Genomic DNA, 14,573 nt, shown 5'->3' with positions numbered 1-14,573 from the left:
ATGATCTGAGGAGGGGCCTTCGGAGGGTTCCCAGAGCTGACATTTCCAATCAGGCAGCAGGTGAATTTGCAGATCCAGAGACCCCTGAGGACACTTACGGCATCATCCTGGCTGGCTGGCTGGCGAGTAGCTGTGCTCTCAGCTCGCCCACTCCCTCCCTTGCTACGTGTAGGAAAGGTGGATTGAGGACGTAATCACTGGTGAATCCAGTCACAGAGGTATCAGAAAGCGCTTGTCCATCATGCCGTGTACCTGACTTGAGCCTACCCTCTGCATGGTTCTCACAGGCCATGCTTTGATTCTTGTTAGATGCATAGCTCCATGACTAAGAGATGCGTTGCTGAAAGAATCCTCAGTGCAAGTAAACTCTGGCATCTCTCTAGTTCCATTGCTGGGTTCTAGACAAAAACATCCTAGACACAGCTGGTCCCATTTAAGGTCAGCCACCTGTGCTTCCGGAGATGGAAGCAGACTCAGACCAGATGAGATTTTTGGTGTCTGTATTGGATTAGCGTGTACTTCTTTCTAATAGGAATTTCACTAACAGTTGTCTCATTGGATTTTTTTCTACTTACATGATCATTTTCCTTTTTAGAGCCATCATAGTTTTATCCTATTTAAAATACATACGTTATACTTTGAACCATGGACCCGCTCCTCCCGAAAATTATGCCATTTTAATACATGACCCTTGAGCCTGAAGATTGTATTTCAAAATATGGACAATAAATAGAGTGATTTTTAAGGCACCTGTCTAATCAGCATTAAGCAGTCACCAACACGTCCCCATAATTGAAATTCCAAAGAATGACTCTAAAGCATGGACATGTTCAGAATCAAAGATGGAAGCTTTTTAAGGGTAAATGTTACATACTGAAATCAAGCAAGAAGTAAACTTTTTAATAAATAAATGATCCTTATGCAGACTAATAGTCATACCAGTTGTCCTCAGGCTGGGCTGGATGGCCGCACAGCTCTGTTGTAACGAGCTAACGCTGGAATAACCTACTGTGAGCAGGCACTTCCTAGGGCAGTGTCAGGAGCCCTTGTGAATACTGCAAAGGACTGTGTGCACCGCCTGATCTAGCATCTTTACAGGTGGCCCATCCACAGCCAAGGCCTCCCCACGACACAGCTCTGGAGCTAAGCCTAGGCAGGTTTGCCCCCAGTGTCTTCTGCACTGTCATGAAGTAGAACATGCACACTTTTTATTTAACACGCCCCTTGACTTTACTGATAACCTACATTCTTCCTAATCGTTACATTCTGTGAAACATTTCAATAAGTAAAGGAAGCAGTGCTTTCTGCTGCTTTATACGGTTTGAATTGTTCAGGCTGCTGGGAGCAGAGGTGGACAGGGATTCCCACTCTTTGGTGCCGGAGGAGCCTTTTCCCATGGTCATGCCCTCAAACCCTGAGCTATGGCGTGATGCAGTGCTCAGAAAAAAGGAGTGAGGAAATGCAAGGTAGGCACGCTGGCATTCTCCAAGGAAGCCCTGAGAAACTTTGAAAGTCCCCAATCTTGAAAGAAATGAGAGGAGAGAGAGAGACAGAGAGAGAGAGAGAGAGAGAAAAGAAGTCTTATGTTATGCTTTAGAAGACAAAAAGCAACATCTAGACTCTGTCTGTAGGAAACTAAGTCATTACTTATCGCCACTAAACATGAGCTTGTCAGTGGAGGCGTATTCCAAGAGCAGTGAATATCTTATTTAAACTCCCTATTCCACAAAAGAGGAATCGTTCCCATCTTACAGATGGACACTGAGCCTTTGAGAGGCTGCTCATCTGAACGGAGATTTCACCCCAGAACCATCTGTTTCCTAAGCCCAAGCCTCAAACGTGCCATGACACTGCTTTTGTCTGCGGTTGTGAATCATCTCTGACTCCTGTAGAGATGGCAGCGGAATGGCTGGGATTTCTGCACCAGGCTGAGGCCCCCACACCCCCTACTCCCTGGCTCATGTCAGGAAGCACTGCCTGGGCTGTGCCTCACATGTGGTCACTTCTACGTAGGTGACGAATTTTGAGACTCTCAGTGGCCCAGGACCATCACTTCATATTAAATCCGTAAGATGTAAGAAGGGTAATTAACACTTCCTGTCGTTATTTCCTTTTCTTCGCATCCGGGGAAAGAGGTAGAATAAGCAAGAGCAGGAAGAGGGGAGGGAAGGGCCACACGCTAGGTGCTGAGATGGTCTGGGATGGGAAGAGTGCTGGGCGCACAGGAGCTTTCTGGGGCCGTGTCTACAGAGAAAATGAAGGTTCCCGCCTCTTTCAACCAGTCTCCCAGTCTGCGGCTCTCACACTACATGTGGAGTGTGTGGAACACGCCATCTACTGATGAGTTCTGTTCACCCCACACACTGAGAACCTGGGGTTTTCACCTTTCCTAAAGAAAAATACATCTCTGTGAAGTTTTGACATCTGGATCAACAACTAACCAAATATCTGTGGGTGGAACGCTACCTGGAGAGGAACATTCCAGAACCCTCAAACAAGAGCATCCTTCCCACACAGACCCAGACCTGGCCCAGACCCAGAAGAACAGATTGGGGTGAGGTTTTGTCCTGAAGTCACAGTGCCTGGGAAGCAGCAGGTCTGAGGAGGAGGCAGAGCAGTTACTGCTGTCCCAGCCTCTTCACTGCAGGACTTGAAGACTCTGATCCCAGTCGTATGATTCCATCTCGCTGAAAAGAAGGTGCCGTTAGACCGGCATGAACCCGAGCTCAAGCATTCTCCCTAGAAAAGCACCTCTGGTTGTGCCCTTCTGAAAAATATTATGAATTTCATATACTGAATTTAGAAGGAATTGGGTTCCGGGTTACTTTCTCTTGGGTTTAGATTTGTATGTACAGCACTGGAGCTGAGTTTTATATATCTTTAATCAAACTCACGTGACAATTAGCCACTCCTGGGGAAAAGGGGCACCCTCATCCCCAGGTGCCAGCAGCCCTCGCCACAGTGGCCAGCCAGCTTCCATTTCTCCTGGTGGTAGCTGAGCTGGCCGGAGCCTTCCCGGTCTGAGAAAACCGCCAGTGCCATCTTGTGGGAATGTTCTCAGTGCTGAAGCCAGGCTGAAGGCGGAGACAGCCTGGACTGTCAAACTCTGAAGAATGACGTTACCCTGAAATGTCTGGGTGCAGTCGAGGGAGACGCTTCCCTCTGCTCACCAGCCGTGCTAATTATGACTTTGGTGTCCAGAAAATTAATATCCCAAATGAGACCAAGCCAAGAAGATATTTCAAGAACTACAAATGGCAGGAAAGGATTTGTTTTCCATGGACTTACCAGGAAATGTTTAAAAAGTCACCCCAGGTGGGAATGTATTTTCCATAAAATCTGAAAGCCCAAAGCTACAGATTCTGAGCAGAGTGAAAGCAAGAGCTTGGGAATTTGCTTCCAGGCTGCCCTGCGGGCTTCGTGCTTTCCTGAGGAGAGTGGACAGGAAACCACTTTTCCTGGGCAATAAGCGTGTGTGCTGAGCTGCGCCCTAAGTCACCCCTTTCATCAGTGCCCGAGAAGAGCGCCCAGGCCCACTCACTATGTGCGGGCAGAAGCTGATCGAGGGTGCCCCGTCTTCCCACCGTCCTCTCTGTTACACACGTGCTGTGTGCACACTGTGACTACCTTTCACCAGCACACAGTGGGGGAGGTCCAGGGGCCTCTTCTCCTGCACTGAAAGAGGGTTTGATTTGAGGTGCACCCCAGTTCACAAGGTCTTTACCCTGGAAAAGCAGTCTCTTTGCCTCTTTCCCGCCTCAGGAAAGCACAGAGCCCGCAGGCAGCCAAATTCCGAAACTCTATTTCAACCCTGTTTCGAATCTGTTGCTTTCTGTTTTTGTGTGTGTGTGTGTGTGTGCACACGTGTCTGTATGTATACACGTACATACAGTCACCTAAGGAGGTAGGGTCTGTTGCTATCCGGTTTTACAGATGAGGAAACTAAGCCTCAGAAAACTCAAACACCAGCTCACCAGCTGGTCCCTGGCAGAGTCAGGATTTGAACCCGGACCGTTCGACACCCGAGCCCACAATCCTGGTGTCCATTTGCCGTGCTTCCTCCTGTCTGTAGTTCTGAATCGTCTCTGGGCCTGTCAGCTGCCTCTGGATCTGGTGGATGGTTTGAAGCCTCCCCTGCATTTTGTTCCCAAGACCCAGGAACAGAGTCATCCGAGATGGCGGAGACCACAAACAACCCAACCGAAGAGCACAGTCCAAGAGCTTCCTCTTGGGTGTCGTCCCCAGAACCCCAAGCAAGGTTCCAGCCTCTCTGAAGCACCATTTCTTCCTCCATAAAATAGAACATCACCTGCCGAAGGAACTCAGATGAGCTCATGATTTATGTGGAAGTGCTTTGTATGCTAGTTATATGCTAGAGACATAAATGATCTTTTTCAGGAAAAAAACATCCTCTATCAAGTCAGAAAGTAAATCTTTAGGTAGATTTGAATATATTATACTGTCTGGTTGAATAAAGGGCTCTCAGGTTACATTTAGAGTGCTTACCTTAAAACTCTGCGTCTCTAAATCATTTACAGGGGACAAGCTAAACCTTGAGGCTGCTAAACCTTGGCCCTTGTTCCAAGTCCGGTTCCCAGCACTTATCACTGTGCAACCCTCGGGCAAATGACCAGTCGTCTGTCTCTCTGATTTACCATTCTAATCTGTAAAATGGACAGCTCCCTCCTCACAGGACCAAGAGACTTAGATACAGCAATTCTAAGGGAAGCACCTAATTCAGCACCTGGCCCATAGTGCACAGTGGTGATTGGTAAACAGTAGCTTTCATGGTCAACATGGTGAAACCCCATCTCTACTAAAAATACAAAAAATTAGCTGGGCATGGTGGTGCGTGCCTGTAGTCCCAGCTACTCAGGAGGCCGAGGCAGGAGAATTGCCTGAACCCAGGAGACGGAGGTTGTGATGAGCCGAGATTGCACCATTGCACTCCAGCCTGGGTAGCAAGAGCGAAATTCCATCTCAAATAAAAAAAGAAAAGAAAATTTAGGCCGGGTACAGTGGCTCACGCCTGTAATCCCAGCACTCTGGGAGGCCATGGCGGGCAGATCACCTGAGGTCAGGAGTTTGAGACCAGCCTGACCAACATGGAGAAACCTCATCTCTACTAAAAATACAAACTTAGCCAGGCATGCTGGTGCATGCCTGTAATCCCAGCTGCTCAGGAGGATGAGACAGGAGAATCACTTGAACCTGGGAGGCAGAGGTTGCGGTGAGCAGAGATTGTGCCATGGGCACTCCAGCCTGGGCAAGAAGAACGCAACTCCATCTCAAAAAAAAAAAAAAAGAAAAGACAAAGAAAATTTAGGAAATAAATAATAGTGAACTTTTGTTAAGGACAACGGGTCCTTTTAAGAGTCTGATATGGTCCTTACCAGATGGACAGTAGAGACCCACGTGCACAAACATCTGCTGGCTGCTTAGTCAGGCTGTGAAAAAGCTGCAGTTAACTAGTGGATAGGAAGTGTTACCTGGATTCTATCCTGGCTATTCTGCCTGGCTCGCGGTTCCTTTACATTTAAATAAGTGTGGTTTTTAACTTCTGGAAAGGCCTGAGGACATAAGGAGAGCAGGGATGATACTTTTGACTGTCTGTTTCCTGAGAGAAAATAATGTTGCATCTTCAAAACAGCATCTGTCAGAATGATTTTCATCAGATTAAATGAATCCTCAAAGCAGCTGTCATACTTTATAGACTTCAGAAATGTAGGTTAGACTTGGCGTGGAAGCCTAATGGAATTTCACATAGGTGTGTTTTTGCATGTACAGCCTTGCACCCAGACTCGACTGGGGTTTCTCATTTGTGAAATTTTCTTCAAGCTACCATATCTCAAAGAGTTTAGTAAGTGTTGTTACTGAACAAATATAACAAATAATTATTTACCAATTTAAGTTACTCTTAATTATAGTTGGAAAAAAGGATTGCACCAAACTTGATGAAAACCTGCAACACAACATACGCTGTCAAGGGTCAAGTTACATGAAAATACATATCGCTGGGCCAGGTGCATGGCTCACACCTGTAATCCCAGCACTTTGGGAGGCTGAGGCGGGCAGATCAACTGAGGTCAGAAGTTCAAGACCAGCCTGGTCAACAAGGCAAAACCCCGTCTCTACTAAAAATACAAAAATTAGCTGGGTGTGGTGGCGCATGCCTATAATCCCACGCTACTTGGGAGGCTGAGGCAAGAGAACAGCTTAAGCCTGGGAGGTGGAGGTTGCAGTGAGCAGAGATTGTGCTACTGCACTCCATCCTGGAATACAGAACGAGGCTCCATCTAAAAAAAGAAAATAATACATATTGCTGTTAGGCATTTTGGAAGAGGCCTGCCTTTTGCCATCTTTTCACGGGCAGCTGCCATATGTCCTTAGAGCCAATTATGGCCTTTCAGTTTTAGAGGAGGAAAACTTTTGGAGGAGACTTTTGGTTCATAAAGACCTTTAATGAATGATGAATGCAGAGTGATATTTATTATTTTGCAGCAGAAAATCTTATTCTTAAAATTAGTTGCTAAATCTAAATGACAGTAAGATACCTCTTCACACCCGTTAGATTAGAGTCTTTATCCAAAAGAACAAAATAACACAAAACAGAAAACAAGTGTTGGCAGGGATGTGGAGAAATAGGAACCCGTGTGCATTGCTGGTGGAAACCTGAAACGGTACAGCCGCTGTGGAAAACAGGTTGGTGATTCCTCAAAAAGTTAAACACAGAATTACCATATGACCCAGCAATTCCACTTGACTTATACCCAAAATCATTGGAAGCAGAAACTCGAGCAGATATTTACTCCCCCACATCTATAGCTGCACTACTCACAGCAGTCCAGGTGTCCATGAGCAGATGAATGGATAAGAATGTGGTCTGTCCGTACAGTGGAAGGTTATTCAGCCTCAAAACGGAATTCTCACACATGCTGCAACATAAATGAACCTTGACGATATTATGCTAGAAAGAATAAGCCAGACACAAAAAGACAAGCACTGTACGACTCCACTTATGTGAGATCTCTGGGGTAGTTAAGCTCGTGGAGACAGAGTGGAATGGTGATGGCCGGGGCTGGGAGGAGGAGAGAATGAAAGCGAGGGCTTACCAGGGACAGACTTTCTGTTAGGAATGATGAAAAAGTTCTAGAAATAGATAAAGGTGATGAAAGCATAATATTATGAATATACTTAATGCCACTGAACTGTATACTTAAAAATGGCTAAAATGGTGAATAATGTTTTTGTAATTACTTGCTGAGCTGGCTGGAGTTTCAAAGCAAAGTTGAAAAAGAGGGAGGGCTTGGACTCTATCTTTAGGAAGAATGTTTCCCTGGAGCTGACCGGAGCTAAAGGAGATCCTCTGTCTGGTGTCCTGTCACTTCCCACCAAGTTGCATCTTGCAGCTCGATAAGACTTTCTCACGCAACACAATTCTTGAATATTGTGCAAAAAGTGCACTCTTAGGGCAAGGACCTCACCTATGGAAGTGCTAGATACACAGGGTTATTTCCTTCGGGGCCTTATTTCTTACCGGTCCCAAACAGATGGGGGCGCTGGAGAGCAGCAGGACAGGATGAAGTCTCAGGTCTTCACGTTGCTCTTCCCCAAGGTAACCGGGGAAAATGCACACTGTTTTGGCTGGGCCCCAAAAGAGTGCTCTGATCTAAGCTCGCCACTGAGTCACATTCCCTGTCCCTGCTCCTCAGCTCAGAGACAGCCTCAGGGTGTGCACAGGGGCAAGTTCACAGCCTTTCCGTCCTCAGTCCTTTTGACTGCAGCGCCAGGCCCTCACTCTCGCAGTCACTCAGCCAAGTCGCCAGCACCACATCAGCAGAATGACTAGCCACTCTGTATAGGATGTAGCACAGAGCACACCAGCGCCTGGCTCATCACCGTGCCCGGGGGCCTGACCTTACCCCCCACCTCCCATGGTTGGCAGAGGCACATTTTTTACACTGACCCCAGCATGCGTTCCATTGACATACTCTGCCCTCGTGACAAGAATCCAGCAAGCCACTAAAGCTCAACAGATTCAGTCATGACTCCCCCGAAAGGAGCGATGTCCGTGAGATGAGGGGTTTCACAAGGACAGCCCCATCTGTGAATGCCTCCCGTGGACTGAGAATCTGCAGCCTGCAGCTGTGGCCCTGGACACTCCTGGAATGAGCTGGGACTAGGGGGAGAGTCGTGCTTACTGCTGGGGTCTCATTTAGCCCCCAGGGTCTCCACGGTCATTCAGCAGTTGCAATGGGACAGTGTCCTTGAGCAGCCCGTTTGGGACTGAGGTGCTAAATGTGGGTTTAGGAAAGGAACCAGCATGCCCTGGGAGTCTGAGGCTGGGTTCTAGGCCTCTGCTTCCTTGTGTGTATTCCAGGATTCAGGTTAGAGCAGAGCTGTCATGACTTCATATCATCACCGTTCACACACATTTCCCCTGGGACATACTCCAGGCAAAGAACCCCACCCTCTTGTGATTCAGTGCAGGAGACACCCAGACGACATGGGGCAATGGAGATAGCTGGCGTGTGAGTATCACCTCCGAGGACCACTGAGGGCAGGGAGGAAGGGCAGGATTGTGGTAGGCCCCTGGGGTCCAGACAGCGGTCCTCAGTGCACACAGGGAGCAGTGCTGGAGACAGACTCTGGATAGCCAGGACCCCAAGAGCCTCGCCTGGTAGCTGCTACAGAGTGGGGCTGGGCTCAACTAAGTAGCCTGTCAGGAGTACCCAACACGGAGGCCTCTCCGGGCTGGTGCCCTGCTGCTGGACAGCACCTCTGTGTCCTGGAGTTCCACTCCATCTCTGCAAAGGGCAGCCTACTCACAACGTAGCCCCTCATTGCTGGGATCTACTCACAGCGTAGACGACCCTCATTGCTGGGATCTACTCACAGCCTAGACCACCCTCATTGCTGGGATCTCCTTTAGCCCCGAGAGCCTCCATGGCCAGTCAGCAGTTGTGATGGGATGATAGTTCTCTGCGTGCATCAATCTTTGTAAATACACACATGCAGTAATACAGAATTACAAGTGATTTTATTTTTTGCTTGTCTGCTTTTCAATAATGAAATGTATAGGCAGACCTCAGAGATATTGCAGGGTCTGCTCCAGACCACCATAATAAATGAAATATTCTGATAAAGTGAGTCTCACAAAGTTTTTGGTTTCCGAATTCATGAAAAAGTTGTGTTTACACTCCACTCTGGCCTATTGTACAGTACCATGATGTCTAAGAATAAAAGCCAATGCGCATACCTTAATTTAAAATTGTTGTATTGCTAAAAAATGTTAATGATCATCTGAGCCTTCAGTGAGTTCTAATCTTTTTACTGGTGGACGGTCTTGCCTGCCTCTCAGTGTTGATGGGCACTGGCTGATTGGGGTGGTGGTTGCTGAAGATTGGAATGGTTGTGGCAGTTCCTTAAAATAAGACAACAGACCGGGTGTGGTGGCTCATGCTTGGAATCCCAGCACTTCGGGAGGTGGAGGCAGGTGGATCACTTGAGGCCAGGAGGTCAAGACCAGCAAACATGGTGAAACCCCATCTCCACTAAAAATACAAAAAGTAGCCAGGTGTGATGGTGTGTGCCTGTAATCCCAGCTACTCTGGAGGCTGAGGCAAGAGAATTCCTTGAACCTGAGAGGCAGAGTTTGCAGTGAGCAGAGATTATACCACTGCACTCCAGCTTGGGTAACAGAGTGAGACCCTCTCTCTGAAAAAAAAAAAAAAAAAGACAACAATAAAGTTTGCCAAATAAATCAACTCTTTCTTTCAGGAACGATTTCTCTGCAGTATATGATACTTCTTGATAGAATTTACCCATGGTAGAACTTCTTTCAAAAATGGAGTCAATCATCTCAAACCCTGCCACTGCTTTATCAACTAAGTTTGTGTAATATTCTCTATTTTTTTTTTTTTTTTTTTTTTGAGACGGAGTTTTTGCTCTTGTTACCCAGGCTGGAGTGCAATGGCGCGATCTCGCCTCACCGCAACCTCCACCTCCTGGGTTCAGGCAATTCTCCTGCCTCAGCCTCCTGAGTCGCTGGGATTACAGGTGTGCGCCACCGTGCCCAGCTAATTTTTTGTATTTTTAGTAGAGACGGGGTTTCACCGTGTTGACCAAGGTAGTCTTGATCTTTTGACCTCGTGATCCACCTGCCTCGGTCTCCCAAAGTACTGGGATTACAGGCGTAAGCCACTACTCCCGGCAAGTTTATGTAATATTCTATATCCTTTGTTGTTATTTCAACAGTGTTTACAGCATCTTCACCAGGTGTAGATTCCAGCTCAAGAAACTACTTTCTTTGCTCATCCTTGAGAATCAACTCCTCATCCCTAAGGAATTTGATCACGAGATTCCAGCCATTCAGTTCTATCTTTAGGCTCCACTTCTAATCCTAGTTCTCTTGCTACTTCCACATCTGCAGTTACTTCCTCCAGTCAAGTCTTGAACCCCTTCAAAATCACCCATGAGGGTTGGAATCTGCTTCTTCCAAACTCCTGTTAATATTGATATGTTGACCTCCTCCCATGAATCATGAACGTCCTTAGTGGTATCTGTAATGGTGGATTCTTTCCAGAAGGTTTTTGCCCAAATCCACCCAGTGGAATTACTTATTTCATAACTATTAAGACTGGAAAGTCTAAATTACTCCTCGATCCATGGGTTGCAGAATGAGTGTTGTCTTAACAGATATGAAAACAACGTTAATCTCCTTGTATACTTGGTGTTGGGTGGCCAGGAGCCTTATAAATCAGCAGTAATATTTTGAAAGCAATCTTCTTTTTCTGAGCAGTAGTCTCAACAGTGGGCTTAAATAATCAGTAAACCTTGCTGTAGATTAATGTACAGTCATCCAGGCTCTGTCATTTCATTTATAGAGCACAGACGGAGTAGATATTACGTAATTCCTAAGGGCCCTAGGATGTTTGGAATGGTAAATGAGGCTTGGCTTCAAATTACAGTCATCAGCTGCATTAGTCCCTGGTAAGAGTCAGCCTGTCCTTGTAAGCTTTGAAACCAGTCATTGACTTCTCCTCTCTAACTGTGAAAATCCGAGATGACATCTTTTCCCAGTAAAAGGCTGTTTTGTTAACATTGAAAATCTGTTGCTTAGTGTGGCCACTAACCTAGACCTTGATCTGAGCTAGATCTTCTGCAGAACTTGTTGCAGCGTCTCCATCAGCAGTTGCTGCTTCGCCTTGCACTTCTATGTTCTGGAGACGGCTTCTTTCCTTAAACCTCATGAACCAACCTCTGCTAGTTTCCAGCTTTCCTTCTGCAGCCTCCTCATCTCTCTTAGTCTTCATAGAACTAAAGAGAGTTAGGTCCTTGCTCTTGATTAGACTTTGGCTTAAGGGAATGTTGTGGCTTGTTTGGTCTTCTGTCAGACCACTCAGAGTTTCTCCATATCAGCCATAATGCTCTTTTACTTCCTTGTCACTCACTCCAGTGCTCGCTGGAGTAGCATTTTTAATTTCTTCCGAGAAGTCTTCCTTTGCATTCACAACTTGGCTATTTGGTGCAAGAGGCCAGCCTGCCTGAGCTTCTGAGACATGTCTTCCTCATCAAACTTAGCCATTTCTAGCTTTTGATTGAAAGTGAGAGACATGCTACTCTTCCTTTCATTTCAACACTTACAGGCCATCGTAGAGTTGCTGATTGCCCTAATTTCAATATTGCTGTGCCTCGGGGAATAGGGAGCCCTGAAGGAGAGAGACAGGGAATGGCTGGTCAGTAGAAATGTCAGAACACATACAACAACTATTGATTAAGTTTACCATCTTATATGGGCACGATTCATGGTGCCCCAAAACAATTACAGTAGCAGCACCAAAGATCAGTGACCACGCATCACCATAACATATAATAATAGTGAAGATGGGTGTCCACAGACTGGCTTATGCACAGTTGCCACAAGCCTTCAATCCCTAAAGAAACACGCTACCTGTGAAATGCATATCTATATATGCATATAATTATTCAAGCTTCCTCAGCCACCTTTTAGGGCTCCCTTCTGTGGAGGAGCTAATTCCCTTCATCATGCATCTATTCTTACTAGATTGACTCTCTGTGGGTGACATTATCAGGCTTCTGGACTAGGGGGATCTCCTGCAGTTCTGCCTTTCAGAGCCTCGACATAGGTTACGATGGAAACCACTGTGTGCTCCGGATACAGAAAGACGACTGTGCTTTGTTGGAGGATGGTACTATATGATTTGTTACCAGAGTGGGGCCATCCCTGCCTCAGGCTGTTCCTAGATGTTTAAAAGAACATTCCAAAGGACTTTAAGAAACTTCGTGCTACCATTTCTGTATTCCTTTCCAAATCTTTTATAAAATGTTAGAATTCAGATCACACTTCCCAAGCTTTGGAGGCAGACCCCTTGGCCCTGAATCCCTGGAGGTTCTCACCTGTGGGCGGTATCAGGCATCACAGCAGGATGTGCTTTAAGAATCCAAATGAATTCAGTCAAACCACATGGGGCAGGGGCTTAAACTTGAGTTAAATTGACTCATCTCTGGCCAGCTATTAATCCTATAGCTAAATCATATACATAAAGGAAGGAGAATAAATCACACCCGACTAACCACACGACAAACACTAACCCAAACCAAGGTAACGTATGGTCCATCTCTGTGCTGCTTAGTAAAACTTGAAGTTTCTTAATCTCATGAAGTGACAGAAATTACCTGGGGGAATTTCAGGTGTTTTAGGTAAATTCTTTGGGGAAGTAAATAGCAAACTTCCTGAATGCTGGGACTTTTGCCTGCAGCAAAACAAAGCTAAGACAAGTGGATTTCTTAAAAAGACCACCAGCAGCAGAGAAGCCAAGCTGGGCAGAGGCAGGCTGGGGAGCCCAGGGGATAAATTCCACCCCATCTGGCCAGCAGGCCTGGCCTTAAGCAAAACTGAGCCAAGAGGGAGATGCTTCCTCTCCACCCACTTCCGTGAGTGTCCCCACTGGGCTGACCTTGTATTCATCTCCTGCTCTTGGGTGTCCATATCTCTTGGTGGAGGCATTTTGGAAGTAAACACACCTTGTCCACCACGTCCAACTGTGTCCTGATGTTTTTAAGTTATGGTACATGTAGCTATCAAAAATAAATGCACAGAAGAGTATATAAGAACATGGAGAGATGCTTACCATACTCTTAGTTCAGAAGGCAGATGACCATTTTTGTAAGAAAAAAATTATAAAGAAGACAAGCACGTACATCTATGCATACATAGAAGGAAAGCCTGGAGGAAGAGCCCCATGTTAGCAACTCGTATTTTCAGGTGGTAGCCCTGCCAGCGATTTGAGCCTGTTTTTTCACACTGAGCTGTATTGCTTTGGTACTATGTGCATTTCCTCAATACTCCAGTTTGGATGAGCTCAATGTGAGTTAACACGTCAAGAGGTGACAGGTTTCCCAAGGACCTTATATTTGTAATGCTCGGGGATTGATGGGGCCAGGAGGTTTGTGTTGGCTCCGGAATCTCCCCTGTGAGGATGCCGGAAGGCAAGCCCAGCGTTGAGGAGGCAGTGAGAGCAAAGTCCACACCACGTAAAGCTACTTCTGCCCTGCTTCAGGTAAGCGCGTTTCACAATCTCATTAAATCAAAAGTCAGGCTTGCCCATAGTTAAAATGTGTTCATTTAACCAAAAAACAAAAATAGGCTGGGCATGGTGGCTCATGCCTGTAATCCTAGCACCTTGGGAGGCCAAGGTGGAAGGATGGCTTGAGCCAAGAGTTTGAGACTAGGCTGAGCAATACAGCAAGACCCTGTCTCTACAAAAATTAAAAAATTAGCCAGGTATAGTGATGCATACCTGTTGTCCCAGCTACTTGGGAGACTGAGGCAGGAGGGTCACTTGAGTCCAGGAAGTAGAGGCTGCTGTGAGATAAGATCGTGCCGCTGCACTCCAGCCTGTGACAGAGACCTTGTCTTTTAAAACACACACACACACACACACACACACATACACAGTGCTTGTGGGCAATTCACTTGCAGTTGACTGTGTCTTTTTCTCTCTCGTACTTGGGGCTGAACTAGCCTCAGGAGAAGGAAGCTCCCAAGCCCAGTACTGTGGTCATTGCAACAGATAACACAGAGGAAGAGGTTCGCTCCCATCCCACCTCCAGGCCTGCCAGCCTGGTTCATCCATGTGCACATTGTCTTCCACAGTGTCTCCTTTTGTGGGCTGTTTTGGGAAATCTGCCTTTTCCCTTCTTGTTTTCCAGTCCCCCTAAACCAACTGTTCAACACTGGGGTCACTGCCCGGGTAAGTCTGGGGCTGTCTGGGGTGGGCTTGAGGCCTTTGTGTGGCAGCACGGAATCTCCGGGTTCCTTCTGCTTTTGTTAAACTGTACCTAGAGTAACCCAGCAGCGCTGCTCCTCTCATCTGTGGCCGTGACTCTCTTCATTGCCGTATTTCCCCCAAGGGTGCTCTTGCAGACCCCAGGCCGGACTCACGGCTTGGGTCACATCCTTTACCTTTACAGAGCTGCCCTCTGGTGAGACCCAACGATGTGACTTGAGTGCAGACCTCCCGCCAGTGGCCCCCGCAGTATTGCCATCC

This window comes from Callithrix jacchus, chromosome 5 (genome assembly GCF_049354715.1).
Source record: "Callithrix jacchus isolate 240 chromosome 5, calJac240_pri, whole genome shotgun sequence".
NCBI classification, from domain to species: domain Eukaryota; kingdom Metazoa; phylum Chordata; class Mammalia; order Primates; family Cebidae; genus Callithrix; species Callithrix jacchus.
This window is presented reverse-complemented; position numbering follows the sequence as displayed.